At 39.9% G+C, this 23941-nt stretch overlaps 1 long non-coding RNA gene across 2 annotated transcripts in view; it reads right to left on the reverse strand.

Moving 5' to 3' along the window:
• The window catches only part of LOC150018802 (uncharacterized), a 59252-nt gene that overhangs the window by 19653 nt on the left and 15658 nt on the right, over window positions 1–23941 (reverse strand). The window contains exon 2 of one of the 2 annotated variants that reach the window (XR_016509225.1): window positions 17537–17616. The exons of the other annotated variant lie outside the window; for it this stretch is intronic. This is a non-coding gene — a long non-coding RNA (uncharacterized LOC150018802). The remainder of the gene's footprint in view (window positions 1–17536; window positions 17617–23941) is intronic. 2 annotated transcript variants of the gene reach the window in all.

Below are 23941 nucleotides of genomic sequence, written 5' to 3' on the forward strand. Positions count from 1 at the left end.
AGGCTGGCATCCTTGTTGTATTCTGGAGGCAACAGATTTGGCAACAGGGTTAAAAGATATCATTCAATCTATAACCACTAAATGACAAAATACAGGTATTAATTTTTCAATGTCCCACATTAGGGAAAAGAAGGGCTTCTTTGGAGGAAGGTGTGCCAGGTACATCTTACCTGTCCAAAACCCTTTTGCCCATTATACTTAGTTTGGGCTGAGGAAAATATTTTAGGTTTCCCCCTTCTCAACCCTCTGGGCTCTTTCTGTCCAAGCCATTAGGACAGAAAAGAGAAACCAGTTTTAAAGTGAAGCCCACAGACCACCCCATTCTTCACCAATCCAGCCACTTAGTTCAGTCAAACCATTGAGTCTCAGGAGGCAGCGATGCAGACAGGATTAAGTGAGGCCTATACATACAGACAATCACTCAGGTAATGAGATCATAGGCTTATGCCCTTTGAAAACAGAAAACACATGTTAATTTATGTAACATAACCCACATACAAGTCTCTAAATCTGTAGAACTGTCTTATCAGAAAGACATTCAGTCACAAGGCATTTGACATTCTTCTTGCCTGTAAATTAAACATCTTGGATGATACCACAGACATAGTTTAACTTTCAAATGAAAACAAATTTTAAATGTAAAGAAGCTTTAAAGATGGTTAGCTGCACTACTTTATAGTCTACCACTGAGCATTGTGATTTTCTCTGAATTGCGATTTTTCTCCCTAAGATTACCCTCCTTGTCATTAAAGGGACTGCATTAAGTCCATTTTTAATTTATCCTGTTCATTTGCATAAACACAACAAGAGCAGAAAATGATCACTTATGATCTTTAGTTCTGCTTTGCTGGAACTTACACAAGGAACATTCAGGGTGACCTTCAGTCTGCCCTTCAGGGCACAGAAGCAGAACCACATACCTGACATTCAGCCTGGCCTCTAAACACCTGTCTTTTCCAAGTCCTTATGGTTTTCCATTGTGCCTTAAGGTCCCTTTTAGCCATCTTTCAGGAAACAACCTTCATTTCTTCCCTGAAAAGATTGCCATGGACCGTGCATCCAACCAAGGTACCAGGCCTTTTATCTCGTGGGCTTTTATTACTTTTGAAAGTCAATCCCAGTTCCTCGGGGCTTTTTGGTAACAACCAGAGCCCAAGCATGTCTCCTTTAGGCATGACATTCCAGTCAAAGTCTTAGTCACAAAAAAATCTCTATTAACAACTGGTCTTATTAGTTTTATGCAAAGAAACTTATGTCATTACTTACTTCTTTATAATGCCAAACTCTGGAGGGATCAGATAGGGAGAAAAATATACAGTGTGAAGGAAAATCCTTGTCCTAATATTCACTGAACTTGCATTTCCATTCTTAATATTTTCATTTTTCCCCCACTAAAATTTTTGTTTGTTTTTCCATTACAATTGTCCCACTTTTTACCCCCTCTTGCTTCCCTGCATCCTGCCCCCACTTCTCCCACATTCAGTCCCCACCCAGTTGTCCATGTCCATGGGTCATTTATACATATTCTTTGACTAGACCCTTCCTTTTCTTACCCCCTTCTCTCCCTCCCATCTCCCCCTTTATTACTTTTAGTTTATTCCTTGTTTACATACCTCTGGTTCAATTTTGCTCATTTGTTTGTGTTGTTCATTAGTTTCCTGTAATAGGTGATAGCATAAGGTATTTTTCTTTTGTTGCCTGGCTTATTTCACTAAGCATAATTCTCTCTAGTTCCATCCATGTTGTTGCAAATGGTAGAAGTTTCTTCTTTCTTTCAGTACTTATTCATTATTATTTTCCCCCTTTGTACTCATGTTCCTCTCTGTCTCTCTCTGTTTCTTTATCTTCTTACAGCAGACTTTTTAGCATCTCTTGTAATGCCAGTTTGGTTGAGATGTATTCTGTTAGCCTTCTTTTGTTTTGGAAACTCCTTATTTCACCTTCCATTTTGAATGAGAGTCTTGCTGGGTAGAGTGTTCTTGGTTGTAGGCCTTTGTTTTTCATTGCTTGGAATATTTTTTGCCATTCCCTTCTGGCTTGTAGTGTTTCTGCTGAGAAATCTGATGATAGCTTTATTGGAGCTCCCTTGTATGTTATGAGTTGCTTCTCTCTTGCTGCTTTTAGGATTCTCTCTTTGTCTTTGAATGTTGCCATCTTAATTATGATGTGTCTTGAGGTGGGCCTATTGGGGTTCATCTTCATTGGGACCCTCTGTGCTTCCTGGACTTGCGTGACTCTTTCTCTCGTCATGTTAGGGAAGTTTTCTGTCATTAGTTTTTCAAAGAGGTTTTCTATCCCTTGCTCTTCTTCTTCTCCTTCTGGAATTCCTATGATATGGATTTTATTACGTTTCATGTTGTTCTGCAGCTGTCTTAGAACCTCTTCAGTCTTGTTCAGTCTTTTTTCATTTTGTTGTACTGTCTGGGAGTTTTTGTCTACATTGTCTTCCAGCTCACTGATCCGATCTTCTGCTTCCTCTAGCCTGTTTTTAATTCCTTCTACTGTGTTCTTCAATTGAGAGACTGTATTCTTCATTTCCTCCTGGCTCTTTTTGATAGCTCCCATGTCCTTTTTCATGCTGGTGTAATTCTCAGTAAGTTCCTTGTAGTTTTTCTGGAGTTCCGTGTAGTTTCTGCTGAGCTCATTGAGCTTCTCCATAATCCATGTTTTGAATTACATATCTGATAGTTTGCTCCCCTCTATTTCATTTAGCACTCTTTCTGGGGATTCTACCTTTCCTTTCGATGGGGGGTTGTTTCTCTGTCTCCCCATTTTTGTGACTCCTATTGTTTGTTGGTGCTTCTTAGAATGATCTGCACTTCCTGGATCTGCCTCTGGTGGCATCAGATCATGTACCAGTCTGGGCCTAGGCAGCCTGTTGGAGACTTCCAGGGATCTACTGCCTTTGTCTGACTTCTTTAGTTGTTAATCTACTCAATTTCTGTGATTAGCCCTCAGGCTTAAGGACCGTGGGTGTGGCAGCTTAATTCCTGTAGGCAGGGCTTTTGCTTCCCCTCAGGCTGATGCCAGTTGGGGTGGGGGGGGGGAATGGTCTGCCTGCAGCACTGGGGATGAGTCAGCACTGGGACCCAGTTGGCTGCTGCCCCAGTTCTCCCCTCAAAGCCACCGCACCAAACTCTCCCCAAGTGTCTCCAGTCCTCCCTGCCTTCCCTCTGCTTGAGCCCAGGGTAAGTGGGGGCCAAAATATTTTCATATGTGATCTGCTTAAGAGCTCTTTTTCTCCAGCTGTTTCTCTCCGGCTAGCAAGAAACCCTGTGGCTTTTCGCTTTTCTCAGCTGGATACTATTTTACTTTCCACTCTGTTGCTGTAGGCTGGGAAGCCCAGCTGGGGGTTTAGACCCTGCCCTTCTCAGGGGGAACCCCCAGCTGCTGAGTTGTTTCTCAGTCCCTTTAGCTGTCATCTGTGTGAGCCCAGCCAGCCCTTCCGGGTCTCCGAACTCCCTACTGGTCATGTTGTGATGTAGCGGCCTTTTCTGTCTCTCTGTGGTTATAAGACTTCTCTCCAGCTAGTGTTTGGTTGGTTATTCCAGATGATTTCTCCAAAATTAAGTCATAAATCCAGACTAGTTCTGGGAGGAGGTTAGTGTAGCTTCCACTTACTCTTCCGCCATCTTGTTTCAAAATTTAGTGTCTTATAACAAGTTATTATTTTCTTTAACTCTGGGCATTGACTGGGTGGTTCTTTGGCTCCTGTTGTGCTGTCTGGGGTTACTCATGCAGCTGCATTCAGTTGGTAGAGGGCCAGGCTGAAAGGTCCAGGAAGGCCCTTCTCACACGGCTTGGGTCTGGGTGCTGACGTCAGCTGGGGTACCTCTGCACTCTTCCATGTAGTCTATTCGACCCCATGGGTCTCATCCTTCAGGGCCTCTGCACCTCCAACAGGGTAGCCTGGACTTCCTTACAGCATAGCTGCTGGGTCCCAAGAAAGTGAGCTCAGAGCCAGACTTCTTTTATGCTTATGGGGTAGGCCCAGAGCTGGCATGGTGTCACTGCCATCACGTTCTGTTGGTGAAAGCAAGTGAGGAAGCAGCCCACATTCAAGGGAAAGCAAAACAGACTCCACCTCTTGGCGGGAAGGTCAACATGCACAATTAGGATGGGGAGGAATTGTTTGTAGCCATCTTGGAGACATTTACCACATCAGTGAAGTGCATCCTGAACTTATGCGTAAAAACTCATTCCAGCAAATTGAGGATTATCAGTATTGCTGAATGAACACTGGATAAACTGATAATTAAGAATGATAAAAAGTACAGCTACTATTTATTAAGTAAGCATCTCCTTAATGTATGTTAATAATGATGTTAAGTGCATTATTGCTACCTTCTAGAAAACAATTCGGAAAGGGGGGGTATTGTTATATCAATCTTAGATATGGGGAAACTGAGGCTTAGAGGCCCTGTAACACAGGGGTTCCCAGCAGCAAGCCATTTCCCCCAAGCACCCCAACTCCCAGAATACTCTACCTTGGCCTTTCACCAGCCTGGCACATCAGTCACACCCCTGCCTCCTTACTCTAGCTGAAGGTCTCTTATGTTTAGAATCTTTTCAAGCCTACTTTCTGATCAGAGACAAAACATACTAAAGCGTTTTTAGTTAAATTTATTTTATCAGATACGTTATTGCTTTGTCAGCCTTGACTCACCTCATTAAAATCTTTTTCTGTAAAAGGCACTTAGCCAAAAGTAAGTCAAGAGAATTTTGAAGAATTCAGAAGGAAACTTGCTATATAGCTATTAAAACATTATAAATCTATGTTATTTTCTTAAATATATTTTATCTTAATTCATTTTTAGAGGGAGAAGAAGGGAGGAAGAAAGAGGGAGAGAGAAACATTGATCAACTGCCCCTCACACATGTTCCAACTGGGGACCAAGCCTGCAACCTGGGCATGTGCCCTGATTGGGAATCAAACCAGTGACCTTCTGCTTTGCGGGATGACCCTCAAACAACTGAGCCACACCAGTCAGGGTTAATTTACATTCATTTAAAAATGTTATATTAATGTCAAAGTAGACAAATGGGACAGAACAAAGAGCCCAGGATTAGTCTCCCTTGTAGAAGAATAGTTATAGCGAAAGAATAGAATATTAATCAATGGAGAAGGAACAGATTCCGAATGGTTCCTGACAGCCAGCTATTCATACAGAAAGGTACAAAATTAGATCCCTACTTCACACCATACCCCAAAATAAATTCCAGGGGGATGAAAAGCACAAGTGTAAACATGTGAAGAAAATAGGTGACTATATCTAGGACCTTGAGTGTAGAAAAGGATTTTTAAAATAAGACACTAACATTCAAACCATAGTGAAAAAATGATTAATTTAAATGACATTAAAATGTACAAGTTCTGTGATATTGAAGCTGCACCTACCCTGTAAGCCTGCAATTTGGGTTATGGTTAGATCTAGAGAAATCCTCACACACAGGCATGAGAAAAAATACAGAAGGCTGTTCACTGAAACATTGGTTTTGATATAAAAAATTGGAAACAGCCTACCCATTCCTCAATACAGGAGTAGAAGAAGAAACTGCGGTTTATTTATATAACATAACAGTATTTAGCAGTTAAAATGTATAAACTAGATTTATATGTAGCAATATAGATAAATCTCAAAGTTATGGTAAGTGAAAAAAGTAAGTGGAGAAGGATATATAGAGAATGATACCATTTATGAAAAGTTTCAAATTTATGAAATGACATTGAACATTTCTATATAACTACCTACGTAGAAAATGGTATTATATATATGGGGGCTTCATTGTATCTTTATGCTTCATTTCCTAAAAAGAATCTGGATTTAATCTAGTGAAATATTAACATGTGTTAAATCTGGATAAGGGTATAGCACATACTTTTATTAAATTACTTACTATATATTTTTTATGTTTCAAAAACTTAAAGGTTTTAGAACTCCTAAAGAATTATGGCAAGACTGTGAGGTCCAGGTCACTATGAAAGATACAATTTGGAGGGTGTAGATGGCCTTGGAGGTTGGGGTTTGTGAAGTGCCTGGTGGCCTGTAAGCCTTTTATCCAAGGACCATTTCATTTCCTTCAGGCTCAGCCCTGGATCAACCAAGTCCCAAGCTACTCTCCTGCATTCCCCTGATCTGCTCCCCTAAGTTGCCTTCAGGGACACCCTATGCAAGTGGAGAATGTGTCGAGCCCATGCTTGACTGGAGTTATTGATCCCAGCTACCCAAGATCATTCCTGTTTTTCTTTTCATTCTCAGACATTTGAAAACCAGAGATGAATGATGATGATTTTTGTTGAAGAAGGGGAGGAAGACTAGAAGATCTTACTCCTTGAAAAAGCTTCTTTTTTTATTTTGAGGCTGTGTTATCTATCTACATTATTTCAGCAGCTTTTCACATCAAGCCTATGGAGAGAGCAGGTGTTTTTATTCCCATATTACTAATAAAGAAACTGAGTTATTGAAGAGCTAAAAAAACTTGACCAGGGCACCAAAATAATCAGTGAGATGGCTTATTTGGAACCTTGTCTGAACTCCCACCTTAAAGTTCTTTATAATACAGGGTGGGGCAAAAGTAGGCTTATAGTTGTTCCTATAGAAAATAATATAATTATTAATAAGTAATAATACAAGAATAAACTGTTTTACATACTCACAAATATAAATCTACTTTTGCTGCACCCTGTATAATGCACTGAGTGTTATGTGTGGCAATGTAATATCATGGGTTCCCAAGGGAGCAATAAGAGGGCTCCATCACTGTAGTGGACTGAATTGTGTCTTCACCAAAAGGTATGTTCGTGTCGTAACCTCCAGTACTTACGAATGTAATCTTATTTGGAAATAAGATATTTGAAGATATCTTATATCTTATCAAGTTAGGATGAGGTCTTACTGGATTAAGGTGGGTTCTAAATTCAAGGACTGGTGTCCTTATAAGAAGAGGAGAAGAGACACAGAAACACACACAGGAGGGAAGGGCATGTAAATATGGAGGCTGCACACAGAGTTCCTTCCCATTCAAAATACTGTCCATTGGGAAATGCAGGTAGCTACAGCAAGATCATCCAGGCATCCTCGAGGAAGAAGAGCCCGAGAGCCAGAGAGCCAGCCCTCTTTTTATTTCCATTGGCTCTGGAGGCATTCAGCTTCTCAGCCAATCCCATCCTAGACGGCTTTCCATTGCCTGGGCAAACTCCTCCTACTGCTCCCCAGTGACCTTAATCAGCTCTCTCTGTATCAAAATCATGACTTCCTTTTTGCTTTCAACTATATGATAGTTAAGACACTTAAGGGCATTTATATTTGAGGGCTGGTCTTTAGATATGATGCTCAAATTATATTTTAAGTGAAACATCCCATCTCAATTAGCACACATATCTCTGCTCCAAACAATATTTATAGGAAAACTTCATATTGTGACAAAGTATGTAAATTTAATTCTGATGAAGAAGTGACATTGCTAATAGCAGAGAATGGTGACCTATCAAGTCAATTTTCTTACAGGAGCTATGTAGAAACATTTGCCATTGAGGTTTTGTTTGCCCTTTCAAGCTAATGAATTGCATGATCTAATAATAACTAATTGTGCCTTCTTTCTGTCATAAAGCTTTTAAAGCATTTCACAATCAATTAGTAACTCAGGGATGTCACTGTAATTGGACATTTTGCAATATGAAAGTATTCAGAGTTAATATAGTGTTGACTTTACTCCGAAGCAGCTCAGGGTTAGGCTGAGTTACAAGCCCAACAAGCAGGCTCTGAAGTTTGTAAGGAAAGCTTTCAATGTCTTGCAAGCTTACTAGCAAGATCTCTTGGTCCCTTACTTTTATATTTCACATATTGCTTTTCTCATTACTTAAGCATTGTTCATTAAGTCCAGTGCTGGAGCTGAGCTCTGGTGTTTTTTCTTTTCTAAGTTGTATTGCTACATTGCTGCTCCTGATTAGATAAGCTGAATCTGTGTACCCAACTGCAGCAAAGTCCAATACTGCATAATTATCCAGTATGTTTAGTTGCCACAGGCCAGCAAGCTGGGTGATTTAGGTCAGAATGAGTTTTAGGGTAAGGTCATGCTAGAAACCACTCAAGACTTATGGGCCAAATCTAAACATTCAAATGCCTCTAACCTTGAAAAATTGTTGAAGCCCTATACAATTAACTATTTGCTCATGACAATGGGTGACCCAAAAGATGATAAAATGATATGGTACAGTTTCTCTAGAACCTTGAGATATAGACACTGCTAGAGACTTTTTTTTTGAGATTGTATTTGTTTATTTTTAGAGAGAGGGGAAGGGAGGGAGAAAGAGAGGGAGAAAAACATCGATGTTTGAAGAAGAAATACTGATCAGTTGCCTCTCATTAAGCGCCTTGACTTGGGACTGAACCCACAGCCAGGCATATCCCCTGACTGTGAATTGAACCAGCAACCTTTGTCTTTGTGGTATGATGCCCAACCAACTGAGTCACACTGGTTAGGGCAACCTGAGACGTTTTTAGTTTACATGGTATGTTTGTTTGAATCAAACACAGGTCTTATTTAAATGGCTCTTTATTAATCCACCTAAGGAGGATTTTAAGGTAGCTTGAAAAACTTTGTATAATTTATTTCTATTATCTGGAGACTCTCAACTTGACTGAAAACAGTGTTCTCTTTTATTTGGTATTTTAAATCAGGGAGGAACCTAGGAAACTAGGTTGCTGTATAAGGTGTCTCAAGCTGGGATGAACTACTCAGTCCTTTTCACTTAGCCAACCCCCTCTTTCAAGTGATGGAAAAGTTATGTTTTAGCAATCACTAACAGTAACAGTAACAATGTGATAGGCTGAATACCAACCCCCTCCACCACCAACATATCCTTATTTTTTACCTTATGTGGAAAAAAAAAAAAAAAAAAAAAAAGAACTTTGCAGATGGGATTAAATTAAAATCTTGATATAATAAGATTATCTTGGATTATCTGGGTTGGGAGGAATAAATGCAATTACTTGCATCCTTATAAAAAGGGGGGAAGGGAGAGATTTGACACAGATAAGAAGAGAAGACAAAATGGCCACATAGCCAGAGATGACAAAGATGCAGCCACAAGCTAAGGATGGCAGCAGCTGTCAGAAGCTGGAGAGGCAAGAAATGGATCCTCCCTGAGAGCCCTGGAGGGGGCATGGCCCTGCCAATGTCTTGATTTGGGACTTCTAGCCTCCAGAACCATAAGAGAATAAATTACTGCTGTTTTAAGCCACCAGTTTGTGGTAATTTGGCATAGCAGCCCTAGAAAAATAAGACAAACAATGAGCTTAAGTGATATAAGGAGACAGCAGTGCCAGGGTGCGCCTCAAGTTAGGAAGTCATGAGAATACAATGGCTCATAAGTGGGCTCCAAAAGGCAGCCAAGACCGATTGTTTGAGCCCAATAATGTCAATTGCTGAGTTTAAGACTGATGATAGTTTTGGGGTTCCCCAAATTTGGAATAAACCCCACATTGCAGCCTGTACAATCCTTTCCGTCTGCTGGTGTGTGTGTGTGTGTGTGTGTGTGTGTGTGTGTGTGTGTGAAAATGTTATATTCTAATGGTCGGTGGAGACATGTATTTAATTTGGCTTTCTTTTATCTCACTTTTTGCCTTTAATTAATGGAACTTCATCCTGAGAGTTATTTTCTGTTTCATTTACCTCTTTTTTTTGCCACCTTCTTAGAGTTTTTAATTTGTTAGGGACAGCTAGACAAAAAACAAATACTAAACATAATAAATTACTAAGTCACATAGTTTGTTAAAGAATAATGAATTCTCAGGGGTAAAAGAAAAATTAGAGCAGGGGATTTGAAATTAAACAAGACAAAGGGGATTTCTAGTCATTCTTGATTATAAGCTATTCTAAAACTTAGTGGCTTAAAATTATTTATTATTACATCTATATTACTGAGTTTTAATGGGGTGGAGGTAGTTGGTTCACATTTTTTGTCTGGGCTGGAGGTAGAAGATGGCTCACTCACATGGCCAGTACTTGAAGCTCATCTGCGATTATTGACCAAAGTACCTACAGGAGGCCTCTGTGTTACTTTGGCATCACAGCATGGACGCTGGGTTCTGAGTGCTGTCAGTGATCATTCTAGAAGCTAGTATTCCAAGAAACCAAGACAGATACAAAGCTTCCTCTGACTTAGCCTCAGAAGTTCTAGATTTGTCACATCCAATACATTCTATTGGTTATAAACAAGTCACAGACCAGCTCAAAAGCAAGGGCGTGGGGGTACAATGAGGTTAATCTTCAGAGACTGGCTATCAAAGTAAGTGATAATCCCAATTACTCTTATATCCATCTGACACCTGCATAGTTATTACTATATCACTGACTAAATTCTCTATGCTGTATTTTACATCCCCATGACTATTCTGCAACTACTAATTTGTACTTATTAATCTCCAGACCTCCATCCCATCTCGCAACCATCAAAATGTTCGCTGGATCTATGAGTCTGTTTCTGTTCTTGTTCATTTATTTTGTTTTTTGGAATCAATTGTTGATAGGTATGTATTTGTCGCCATTTTATTGTTCATATTTTTTTCTTTTTCTTAAAGAAAATCCTTTAATATTTCATTTAATACTGGTTTGGTGGTGACAAACTCCTTTAGCTTTTTGTTGTCTGGGAGTCTCTTTATCTGTCCTTCAATTCTAAATGATAGCTTTACTAGGTAGAGTAATCTTGGTTGTAGGTCCCTGCTTTTCATCACTTTGAAATTTTCTTGCCAATCCCTTCTAGCCTGCAAAGTTTCTGTCAAGAATTCAGCTGAGAGTCTTATGGAAGCTCCCTTGAAGGTAATTAACTGCTTTTCTCTTGCTGCTTTTAAGAGTCTTTGTCTTTAACCTTTGGCACTTTAATTATGATGTGTTGTACTGTGAGCCTCTTTGGATTCATCCTGTTTGGGACTCTCTGTGCTTTCTGGACTTGTATGTCTATTTCTCTCACCAGATTAGGGAACTTCTCAGTCATTATTTTTTCAAGTGGATTTTCAATTCCTTGCTCGCTCTCTTCTCCTTCTGGCACCCCCATGATACAAACGTTTATATGCTTGAAGTTGTCCCAGAGGCTCCTTACACTATCTTCATTTCTTTTTTTTTTATTCTTTTTCTTCTAGCTGTTCTGACTGGATGATTTTTGCTTTCTTATCTTCCAAATCTTTGATTTGATCCTCTGCTTCATCTACTCCATGGTTTATTTCCTGTAGTGTATTTTTCATTTCAGTGAATGTATTCTTCGTTTCTAACTGGTACTTTTCTATGTTTTCTAGTTCAGTTTTTAGGGTTCCCATCTCTTTTCTGAAGTTCTTACTGAGTTAATCTAGTTTTCCTCTAATTTCACTGAGCATCTTTATTACCAGTATTTTGAACTCTGCTTCTAGTAGATAGATTTTCTCTATTATTATCATTATTATTATTTTAGTTCTTTTTCTGGAGTATTGTTCTGTCCTTTCATATGGGCCATGTTTCTTTGTCTCTCATTTTGGCAGCCTCCTTGTGTTTGTTTCTATGTATTAGAGCTGCTATATCCCCCAGGCTTGGTAGAGTGGCCCTATTTAGTAGGTGTCCTGCAGGGTCCAATGACACAGACTCCCCATTCAACCTAGCTGGCCACTCCAGGGGTGCCCTTGTGTAGTCTGTGTACACCCTCCTCTTGTAGTTGAGCCTTGATTGCTGTTGGTACATCAATGGAAGGGATTTATCCCTGGGTTGATAGGCTGCAATAATTGGCTGCAAGCACTTTGGAGGATCTGCTGTGCAGGGTCCCACCTCATAGAGTGGGACCTACTTCAGCAGGGTTCTGGTGCCCACTGTGTCCACCCTTTGTGTGTGTTACTTCTGGAGGTGGTCAGGGGGTTCTTTATTGTAGTCTGAAGCTGTCCACTGGGTGCACTGGCTCTGGGGCTTCTCTGAAGGTGTAGGGCAAGGTCAGTCACAACCTGTGTTCTGCCTGGGACCACCCAGAATGAGCTACAAAGTGATCTGCAGATGGCTACTACTTGTGCTGAGCTTAGAGGTGTCCAGGAGAGGCCAAGCTGCAAAGCAAGGTGGCTGCTGCCAGTGCCAGGCCTGGGGCCACTTAGCGTGAGAGGTATGGAACATGCTGAGGCCAGGTGCTGTTTGTTTGCCAGATTTTAGGATACACATTCTGAAGCATGAGCCAAGATGGGCTGTTTGTATGGAAAAGCCATAGAAATGGCTTGTGTGGACAGGAAAGTTAGTGGGTTGGGGGTCTCAGGGAATCACTAAGGTGGGGCAAATAGGTTGATTGACACTAGATATGATGCCCTCCTGCCAGCTCTGGGTGGGGAAGGGCTCAGAAAAAAAATAATGGCCTCTGCCAACACTTCTGTCTGGGAGAAAGATGCCCCTCCAGCTCTCTCCCTGATGCCAGACAATTCAGTTCCTCCATGCATGTCCCTGGTGCCTTCCAAGTTGCTGCCCCAGTGTTGGAGTTCAGATTGAGTGAGTCCAAGTAAGTCCATGTGCGGACCCTTTAAGAGGAACACCTGAGACTCCAGAAGCCCTCCATCTCAGCCACAGTTCCTTCTGGTTGTTAACAGCCAGAAGTTATGAGGACTTCTCGGCATTGGACTCTGGGCTGGGGGTCCTGGCATGGAGCTAGACCCCCTCACGCTCAGGGTGTACCTCCACAACTGAGATATCTCTCCCAATTTTTTAAAATCCTCACCTGAGGACATGCTTATTGATCTTAGAGACAGAGGAAGGGAGGGAGGGAGGGAGGGAGGGCAAGAGAGAGGCATTGATGTTAGAGAGAAATCTTGATTGGTTGCCTCTTTCACATGCCCCAAACAGGAATAGAACATACAACCTTTTGGTGTATGGGACAATGCTCCAACTAACTGAGCCACCTGGCCAGGGCTGTCCTGATTTATAACTGCCAGGTCTGGGTATGGGACCAGTGCACTCTGTATCTCTGTCCCCTTCCAGTCTCAATGTTGCTTCTTCTTTACACCCTTAGTATTAAGGCTTCTGTTCAGCTGTATTTCAGGCAATTCTGAATGATGATTGCTCTGTAGTTTAGCTGTAATTTTGATATGGTCGTGGGAGGATTTGAGCACTGCACTTACCTATACCACCATCTTGACCGGAAGCCTCACTTAACTCTCTTTTTGGGAGGGGAGTTTTTACAGTATGTTTCCTCAACTTGTACTACTGAATTATGAAAAAATTTGAGACCTGTCATCTTGCTGGGCCTTCCAGGCAAAAAGAAAAGAAAAGTCTGGTATGCTGGGAGCCTTGCCTAGGAGGAGCGGACATATCCCCCATCCCCATAAGGTCAGCGCCTATGGGACAACTGGAAAAGTGTGCTCCATGGAGAGAAATTTCTCAGCCATCCCTGGGCTCTGGGAGGTTGGATACAAAATAACATGTCTATTGCACAGGGGCTCTGCCTTCTGAAAGCCCCACCCCCGCCCCATCCCCACCTGCTGTAAGCACTGGGTGTGCTGCTCACTATCAGGCGATGGAGGAAATGCAGCTGAGCAGAACAAAGTGGCTCTGAGGACAAAATGGCTCAATCAAATGGAAAGTGATTTCAGAGCTGACATCAGCCTGACATTAACAACCAGGTTCTTATTATTCTCTGCTTTTGAACCTCAGTAGGAGAACTTGTCTACCTTTGATACTGTAAGCACGATGCTTCATGTTTAAAGATTAAAGCTGCTTTTTGGCTTGTTTGAAAGAAATCACATGGGAATGGGTTCACAGCCAGAAGCTGGGCTTCCTGAAAGGGATGTCACTCTGCAGCAAGATTATCTCCCCCTTTTATGAATATCAAAAAAGCCCATTATTAATTCTCTCTATTAGGAGCCCCATCTCCCACTACTGTTATGTTTAGGATTGAAACAATATAGTCTGATTGCCTTTGTGTCCCATGCAATTTTGACTGTAAGTGCAAAATGTGAAATGTAAGAATTTTTTTTTTTTATGTCTTGTCACTCCAAAGGAGGTTATACTTTGGAAATGGAATTAGAAACAGAGAAATAGTAATTAAATATTGGTGTCTTCCTTGGGGCTAAAACTCAGCCCACAGTGCCAACATTTTGATTGACGGTATGTAATTAAAAGTTATTTTAAGTGGTTACTAAATATAACCAGTTACAAAAAGGTGACAGAGAAGGATTAATTTTACTATAGAAACTTTTAAAAAGTTAGACACATTTAGAATATATCTAAAACACCTGAATAAACATTTGAAATTAAATCCCTAGGGTGCTCGGACAGGGTTATACTACATAGTTTTTGCTTTTTGTTTATATAAAGCAACAAATACAGTGTATACTGTATTTGCAAAACATTACCAGTTAATGTGTATAACTTTTTAGGGAAAAGAAGAAGTTTTATGACTACAGAAGGATGGTACTTTAGAAGATAAATTCCAATTTGCCTGAATGTATCCTTTTGGCTATTGTATCTATTTAATGTAATTAAAATAATTAAATTTTTAATTATTAATTTTACTGTATATAAAATATATCTTAATTAAAAATTTTAATTTTTGGTCAGTTTGAGCACAATATTTTGGTGGTGGAGGAGGAAATGGCTAAGAGAGGGAAAAGGTGAAGCACAGAATGTTTCTTCCTGCTCTCTAAGTAACATTTATGTAAAGGCTCATATTTATTTGCAAAGCCATTTGAGTTGCAATGTCACTAGAGAGTTACCCAAATGCAGAAAAGAGCTTGTTTAAAAGATTGAAAAAAATGAAGTTGATTTAATATATGTATTTATGAGTTTAAAATAGTTCACACAATTTGTTAGTGTGGGCCTTATTTGTTTTTACTGGATACACTACCCTTGAGGGTCAAACCCAGGTTCCCTGAGATGACTTGCCTTTTTCTCACAATTGCCTTACAGGGCAGCAGACCCTGTCAACAATCCATGTAACCAGCCTTGAACTTCCTCCCTTGTTTTTCTTAGAATTTAAGGAAGAGATGAAATTTACCTGAAAACAGATAAACAAGCATAGAGACTAGAGATTGGCATTATTAATCTTCCCTGAAGAGAAACAAAACAGGACCCTTTAAAATGTCAGGTTGAGAGTTCAACAAGTCTGAGCAGCCCAAAGTAAAAATGTTGCCAAATGGGTTCACAGCCAGGCCCTCACATGCCTACCTTCTATTGTGAACTGCTTTGTGACAGTGGGAGATGTGGACAAGACCTCTATTCCCACTGGAGCAACGTGGGCTCTCTGTTAGGACTTGGTTCCATCCTGACTCTCAGATCAACTATGATGACAATTCAGAGTACTGTCCACAGGTACTCACTGTTTTCTTCAGCGTTAACATTAAACTCTGTTGTCTCTACAGCCGTATCACTCATGGCGGACAAAAGTGTAAACCATAACCCCTACCTCAAGGAGCATTTAGTCTGCTGGGGAAGATTATACATACACAGTGTTTATTAGCCACTAAAGGAAAGGAAGGAAGGAAGGAAGGAAAGAAGGAAGGAAGGAAGGAAGGAAGGAAGAAAGGAGTAATTTTTTAAAGTTAATTTTTAATTAAAAAAAATCCTCGCTTGAGGATATGTTTATTAATCTCAGAGAAAGGAGGAGGGAGGGTGGGGGAGAGAGAGAGAGAGAGAGAGAGAATCATTGATATGAGAGAAAAATATCCACCATCTGCTGCCTCCCGGATGCACCCCGAAGCAACATTTTGGTGTATGAGACAATGTTCCAAATAACTGAGCCACCCGGCCAGGGCAGGATGAGGTAATTTTGAAATAAAACTCAGTGCTCTCCATGTGACTTCTATTCATTATTTTTAAATTGAATTACTTAAGATTAATTTATTAGTGATTCAGTGCTTAATTTTTAAAAATTAACAACTTATTAGCACTTTAAGAAACAATATTTAAAACTATTTAATATTGAGGGTTCAGAACATCACACTATCAATATCTTAATACTTATTTTGCTTATAACAAACAGCTTTTGTTATAAGCAAAAAAGGCTTTTTCCTTCAAAAAGCTCTGCTTTTAACCATGTTTCCATCCTTATTGTTTGTAGTAGCAGTCAAGTAACATTCTCACAGTATCCATGAATCTGAGTTTCTGCGGAGAGACATGAAAAAGAAGTTCTCACTTCCCCCACAGACCCTGGAGGAGAGGGGAAGCAGCTCAGTAGAAGTCGCATTTAGTCACACGGTATCACAAGTGGGGACTTGCTATAGTGGTCCCTTATCTGCGGTTTCCCCATCTGCAGTTTGTTTTCCACTATCCAAAATATTACATGAAAAATTCCAGAATTGAACTACTTACGGTTTTAAATTGTGTGCTATTCTGAGTAGTGTGATGAAATCTGATGTATCTTGCCCATTTTTCCAGTCTCTCCACACTGTATCGTATACATTCTCACCCTTAATCACATAGTAGCCACTATCTTGGTTATCAGACAGACTGTTGTTGTATCACACTGCTGTGTTCAAGTCATCCGTATTTTACCTAACAATGAATGGCCGCAAAGCACAAGAGCAGGGGTGTGGGAATTTGGATATGCCAAAGAGAAGCTGTAAGTGCTTCCTGTAAGTGAAAAGGTATAGGAAAAAATATTGTACATATCGGGCTCAGTATTATCCAAGCTTTTGGGCATCCATCGGGCACCTAGGAACCTATCTGCGTTGGGGATGGGGGGGGACTACTATATATTCCTCCTTTAGCAATTCTCTGTTGACTGTGAAAGGTGCTGAACTCCCAGCAGACCCAGCAGAAAAGGAGTAGAGCTACAGACCTACTTAAAAGCATTTGATTAAAATACAATTCCTTAATACATTTTATTCAAAATGATTTCAAATTTACAGCAATCCATTCCCTAATCCCTAATTCCCTAATATGGTATTAACATTTTACCACAATTGCCTTGCCATTTTCTTCTTTTCAATATATATTTGTACAGACAAGTTTTTTGAAACCTTTAAGTTGCTGATATGATGGCTCATTAATCCCTAATAATTCAATGTATATTTCCTAAAATGAAAAACATTGTCCTATATAGCCACATTGTGGCCATCAAAATCAGAAAATGAACACTGATACAATACTACCATCTAGTCCTCAAAGCCCATTCAAATTTCTCTGATAGCTATAATAATATTTTTTATAGTTCCAAGATCAAATCCAGGATCACACGCTGCATTTAGCTGTCATATCTCTTTAGTCTTCTTCAATTGGGAGCAGTGCCAGTGGTGTGCTGATAAACTGGCTCACTGAGAGAAAAATAAAAAAGCCCTGATTTGTAGTGGTTGCCAATTTTTGTGGTGTAAATATTCCCATTCTGGACAGCTTCATGGTACCAACTTGATATCACTATCACTGAACTGCAGAGTTAGAAAGAAATGCATGCAATTGATTTTTTAGAATGAGTGAGCCAATACCAGCTGTCAGTGACTACCTCTGTCTTTTCCTGTATTTTGTGACCACAGTATGATTTTCAAAATAGAATCTGGGCCATTTCCTTTGTAGAATGTCTTTAATTTTTGGTTTGTTTGATACTTACATGTCAGGAATGCCACAGAAGTGATGCTGTCTTCTCAGTGTATCATGTCGGGGGGCACATGATGTTTATTTGTCCCATTACTAGAGATAATAAAAGAGATGTTGAAGCCAAAGAACTTATATGCACGACCCATGGACATGAACTAAGGGGGGGAGGGATTGCTAAAGGGAAGGGGGGTACTGAGCAGAGGGGAGCAAAGGGGGAAAAAATTGGGACTAATGTAACAACATAATCAATAAAATATACTTAAAAAAATTAAAGAGATGTGACTTTTTTATCATGCTTTAAGACAGTGTCTCCACTATAAAGATAGATTGTAAGCATTTTATATCTTAATAAATAATTAATAAGCATTTTATGTGGAGATACTTTGAGACTTCTTAAATATCTAGTTCCTCCTTAAACTTTTACTTGCTAGTTTTAGCATCCATTGGTGATTCTTGCCTGAATCAATTATTCCTATTATGATTGCCAAATAATTATTTAGTTCCATCAAGCCTTCACAATTTTTAATTGTCATTCTTTTAAGGTAGATCCTTCTCTTTCCCCCAATTTCTTTACTTATATTAGTATGGACTCATGGATCCCTATTTTATTCATTGGGTTATAATTTGGTATTATCATTAATTATTGACCCTGAAACATCGCAGATTTGGCCAGGTTGAGCCACTCAAGATGGTACCTATGTTCTTTTGACAGATCCTCATCATTCTTGGATCAATTTCTCACTTTATGGCACAGTATATTTCAGGTGAATCTTTTATTTTTCCTGAATCGGTCCTGGAATTAGTGATTTTCTGAGGAGACTTGATTCCTTTGAGCAGAGAATGGTTTTTAGCAGCCAATATGCTCAGTCTGCTGGGGTTTCATTGCTTCTTAGCCTTCTCAGAGTTAGAAAACATGTATGTACATGCTACTCACATACACATATGCATTGAGGTGGAATGTGAAAATGCACCACTCAGATCCCTCTTCAAGGAAGAGCTTGTTGCAGAGAACTTCCTTGCCCAATACCACATCTTTCCTGGGGTGTCCAGGCTGCAGTTAATGACTGATTGAGGAAAATGTATAGACTGACTATTTTTGTCACAGTGAGGAACAGCTCTGACAGGCCACATATACTCCAGAGCGGAGCTGACCAAGCCTTTCTGGCTTTCTGGGGCTTGCATTGCAGTTTAGCATCTTCTGCCCAATCTATTTCCTTCCATGTTTTGATCCCTAATATATATCCTACACGCCAAACTTCATTTCAATGTTTGCTTCATTGGAGAAAACAATCAGCCACACACATACTCATCTATTTCTATATTTATAAATATATAATTTCACATTGATACTTCAAATTCCAACCTGTCACCATGGGTTTATTCTAGTCTTCCCCTCTCCCATAATCATCAATATATTTACTTATTTTCTCTATCCCTATTTTCTCCATCCCTCTTCACATGTAAGCAACCACCTGATCAGGCAGAACATATCTCTATCCCTACAGCCCCACTGGCCTGACCACAGTGGCCCTGTTGACCCCACTGGCTATGCTAAGCTGAATTTTCAGCACTAAACATGGGGAAGGGAAGTCCAATTCATTTTATAAGATAGGAAGTTATATAACTTCATATAAATAATACATTTCATTTGGTTTGAAAGTACATTTCAATAGTATATGAGGTTTTTTTTTTTTTTTTGTTGTTGTTTTTTTTTACTGGTGACTAAGGTCTATGAAAAATGAAATTCTATATTATAGTTTTATCTTGTCTCAAATGAAGAAAGAATTTTCAGAATCCGGCATTCTGGAACATGTGACAGAAAAGAAATGTCAAGAGAAGACCCTAATTAGGAAGTTGCACTGTAAAAGTAACAATCATTTCCAGCTGAGATAGAGAAGTCTTTGCAAAGGATGTGGTGTTTGAACTGGCTTCTCAAGCATGTATTAGATTTGAATAAATGGATCAAGGAAACAGAGAGATGGGACAAAGTGTCAATGAATAGGCAGAGTAGGTAAGAACAGGAATATCAAGGGGGTGTAGATCAATTTGGCAGAAGAGAAAGATTCATGTAGAAGGAATGAAGAACCCCAAAAGTTAGCTTGTGCAGGATCCTGATGATGCTCCAGATTTTATTTTGTAGACAATGGAGAGCTGCTCTTTATCTTTTCAGTACAATGATAAAGATGAGTCTAGCAGAATGGTCAAGATGCGTTGCTGGGAGAGAGAGCATTAGGCCATTCCTGCAGTAGTTTTAGTGTTGATGATAAAGGTGCTGATGAAACAGGGTTTAATCAGAGCAGCAGACACAAAATGAGTATCATGGAATATGGATTTATTGTGGGAATAGACCTTAACTATTGTGAGAGAAGCTATGGAAGTAAGGGTCTGAAAGGGGGAGTTGGAAGGTCAGAGAAAAGTCACTAATTAGTCCTTCTGAAGCACTGGCATGGGCAGGAAGGTTGGAGATTTAGGGGAGCCTGGAGCATAGGTATGTGCATCTTCCAGGGTGGGATCACAAAGGAAAGGTGGTAGAAAAGTTTATGAAAAGTTGTCACCTCTGTGTAGCCACTGTTTCTGTTGGGCTGCAGCCAGGCATCTGGTAGTAGGCCTGGGCTACTGTTAGTCATCAAGGCCAACAGCTGTGAAGGAGAGTGAACCATCAGGTACGGGAGAGCAAAGGCAGCGGAGACAAGGAAAAAGCCACCCGTATCGCTGCATCTGTCTGTCACCACTTCTAATCACGAAGACCTTCAGGGAGTAATGGCTGCTAATTCACTCCACCTTCCAAAACTTGCATAAATTTTTTGTGTTACTCTAGGTCCTCTGGGAATTAGAAGCAAAGTGAGATTCATTTTGCAAGAGACTTTTTAAAAAAAAATATTTTATTTATTTACATTTTTAGAGAGGGGGAAGGGAGGGAGAAAGAGAGAGAGACAGCAATGTGCGAGAGACATCGATCAATTGCTTCTCACATGCCCCCCACTGGGGACCTGGCCTGTAACCCAGGCGTGTGACCTGACCGGGAATCAAACCAGCAGCCATTCAGTTCGCAGGCCAGCTCTCAATCCACTGAGCCACACCAGCCAGAGCTGCAAGAAACTTTTTAAGGGAAACATCTGTGAAGGAAAATGGAGAGAGCCAGGGTAGGAAGAGGCTGAAAGAGCCATCAGACCATGATGCAAGTTCCGGTCCTGGCTGAAAAAGAGAGGGAAGAAAGGAAGATTGGTGGATCAGTATAGTTCTAGAAGACTTCAGCAAGGCCACTGGGGAGTCCTCCAGCCAAATCGGAGGATGTCCATCAGCAAAATATTGCATCGCCTAGGTATGTGCCTACTTTAGTACCTGTGCCACACTTAACACGCTTAGTCATTGGCTGAGAGTGACCCATGTCAAGTGTGACTTGGGTGCTTATGTGGTGATGGATTTCAGAGTACAGCAGCTGGGGCCAGGCAGCTGCACTTTCTGTAGCTGGATATCTAAGAACCTTATTTTCTTGGTAACTACACTCTTGATCATGTCTTACCTGGAACCACACAGGGAATGGGTGAAGTTCCAGCTTAACCAAATTCTCCCAGTACAAACTGCCACAGTTGGTAATAGCGGGGATAAGCAGAGGACTTGGTCAATGCCTCATGAAGGTGGAAAATGATGGCAGTTGATGATTGGATGGATAAAGGGGGAAAAATAGAGGGATGAGATCACAATGTATCTCATTTAGGCTGCTAGATATCCTCGGGAGAAAGAGAGAAAGAAGTTGGAAGCAAAAGCTGTTCTGGAGGAAAGCTGCTAAATCCAGTTTTAGGCATGTTAAATTTGAGGTCTTTGAGGAACATGCAACAAGCAGCTGGAAACACTAGATTGGCTCTTGGGCAGAAGCTCAGGAAGAAAGATTTGATGGCTGTGCAAGTGAAATGATGTGATGAAGGCATGACAGTTGGTGGATTCTGAAAGACCATAGGAAGGAAAGAGGACTTAATCCAGGCTTGTGCCCATACTAGGGGAACTCGAAGAGAAAAGGGACAGAAGGATCATTCAGAGATAGAAAAGGAGCTGAGAACCATGATCACAGAGTGCCTCCAAGGCCAGAGGAGGAGGTAGAATCTCGAGGAGGAAAACACCAGCAGTGCTGATGCTCTAGGGAGGCCAGGAGATTGAAGACACACCATAGATGCCCCTAGCTTCAGGGTTACAAGGCCATTTGTGTTTTTGCACAGTGTAAAGTCCAGTGAAGGATGGAGGAAAAAGCAGACATCAAGGCATTAAGAAATAAGTGGCAGTTTAAAAAATGTAAGCTAGTGGGGCAGTTTGACCAGCATCAAGGACAAGAGAAAGTTTTTCAAGGAGGCAGATTTGAGAAGAATTATATACTGAGAAGGAGAAGCCAATTAAAAAAGAAGACACTGACAATATTAAAAAGAACAAAACCCTGAAAGAGTCTGGAAGAGGTGGAATCAAAAGCTCAGGGAAAGGAGTGGTTAGTGTTAGAAGAAACATGTAACCTTTTCACGAATACACACCCATCTCCTGTCCCCAGAAGAGGAATTCCTGGCCCCTCTATAAAGGTCCTGCATATTATCCTTAGCCTTATTAATACCATGCATTTTTACTACTAACAATACTGCATGTGCCAATCATAAATTCACAAACTAAAAATATAAGTCACTTTGCTTTTTACATAGCTTTTGCTTATTAAAAACTAACTGCATGAAGCAGTTAATAAAGACAAATACCTTGCAACTCACTGGAGAAGGATCATCCACAGATGTCAGGGTTCTGGTATTTTATTCCTACATTAAATTTAAGGACACGGGGGCTTGTTAAACTGGCTTTTATTTGAGAATTTGTGGAGTTAGCATATCCTGAATGTCTTCGGCAAGATAATTTGGGTAAGAAAGTTTGTGCATATTTTTCATGCAGGTGACAACATCCCAATGAAGTATTTTACAGAGTGCAGAACACAGTCATTAATAAAGCAACATCCTCAACAGTCATGCATATTTCTTTTTCATAACAAGCATCTTGGTAATGGCAGGACAGCAAAGTGAATATGCTGCCACATTGAAATTCATGAAGTACAATCCATTTTATGAAATGCACATATAAAGACTTTCTGCTCTACTCTTTCTAAATTGCTGTCTCTACCCTTATGACTAAGGGATTTGGGAAATATTCTCCTGGTAATAATACTTTAAAATGCATCTCCTTTGCAGTATACCCATTATGTCAATTGAACTACATAAGAAATTCTTTATCTATAGCCTGCCTTATCTCTATAAGGATAATTATCTGTGGAGTATGCTGTGCTTAGAAGTAGGAAGGGGAAATGACTAATGGCTCCAATGCAAGACTGTCCTGGGACTCAGCATCTTTATAAGAGCAGCTAGGAGTACATGCTGTCAAAATTCATCAGGCAAATCAAAGGATTAGAATCCCTCTCCTTTTGTATGATGAAAAGGAAAAATGAATAAGGTGCATACTTGGCATTGCTCTGGTTCAAATCCTTTCTCTGGGCTGCTCTGTCAAACCCTGCTTATTGAGACTAACTGGGGAGAAAAAATGTCTGATTTATGGAATTTTTTCAAAGAAATAAAGTTTTAATACTCTTAAATACAAGTAGTAGCTCAACCCAGGGGAGTGTTCTGGGAAGGCCAGCTTCACGACTAGAGCTGACAATCATTTCTATTTTGCATAGTGATTATGTGTGCAGGGATACTTTGAAGATGCTGTCTTTAAGCATGTTTTATTTATTTATTTATTTATTTATTTATTTATTTAACTTTTCAATCTTCAGTATTCTTTTTGCAATTTTGTTTACCTTAATTAGGAAACTTTCAGGAATAAACCTCAGTCATATATATCTCTGTTCCATGAATTCAAATTTAGTGGAACTTTAATAAAGGAATTACTTGTGTGTGTGTGTGTGTGTGTGTGTGTACATATGTGCATTTTAAGCCATTTTATTTTTAACCAAAGAAGGAGAAAAAGAAAACACCAAGTTATAGGCCACAGTATCATGTAAATTCTGAGGATGGGGATAAAGGCATCATTTCAAGGGAAGTGAATTTATATTTTTTAAAGTATATACCATATTTCAGCAATTGAATTAAGTAATTTTGTATTAGAAGTCAGAGTCTTTAAATCCCAGTCCAGAAATTCTTGTAATCTAAACTTCTTGTCAGATAATTCTTGAAATACCAAAATATGCTCCCACAAAAGACACAGAGGTTTGGGACTAGTCCTTGGGATAAAAGAATAATCAGAGCTCACTTAGGGAGCAGACTCAACTAGCTGAAACAAAGAAGATGACCTAGAATAAAGTCAAAAATAAATAACTAAAATCTTCCCCTTTCAAAAAAACAAAAACAAAAATGAACTCCAAAGAAAAAATCAAATACTGAGGAAGCAAAACACATGGCCT

Source organism: Furipterus horrens, unplaced genomic scaffold (assembly GCF_987537825.1).
Source record: "Furipterus horrens unplaced genomic scaffold, mFurHor1.1.pri manual_scaffold_2, whole genome shotgun sequence".
In the NCBI taxonomy this organism is placed as follows: domain Eukaryota; kingdom Metazoa; phylum Chordata; class Mammalia; order Chiroptera; family Furipteridae; genus Furipterus; species Furipterus horrens.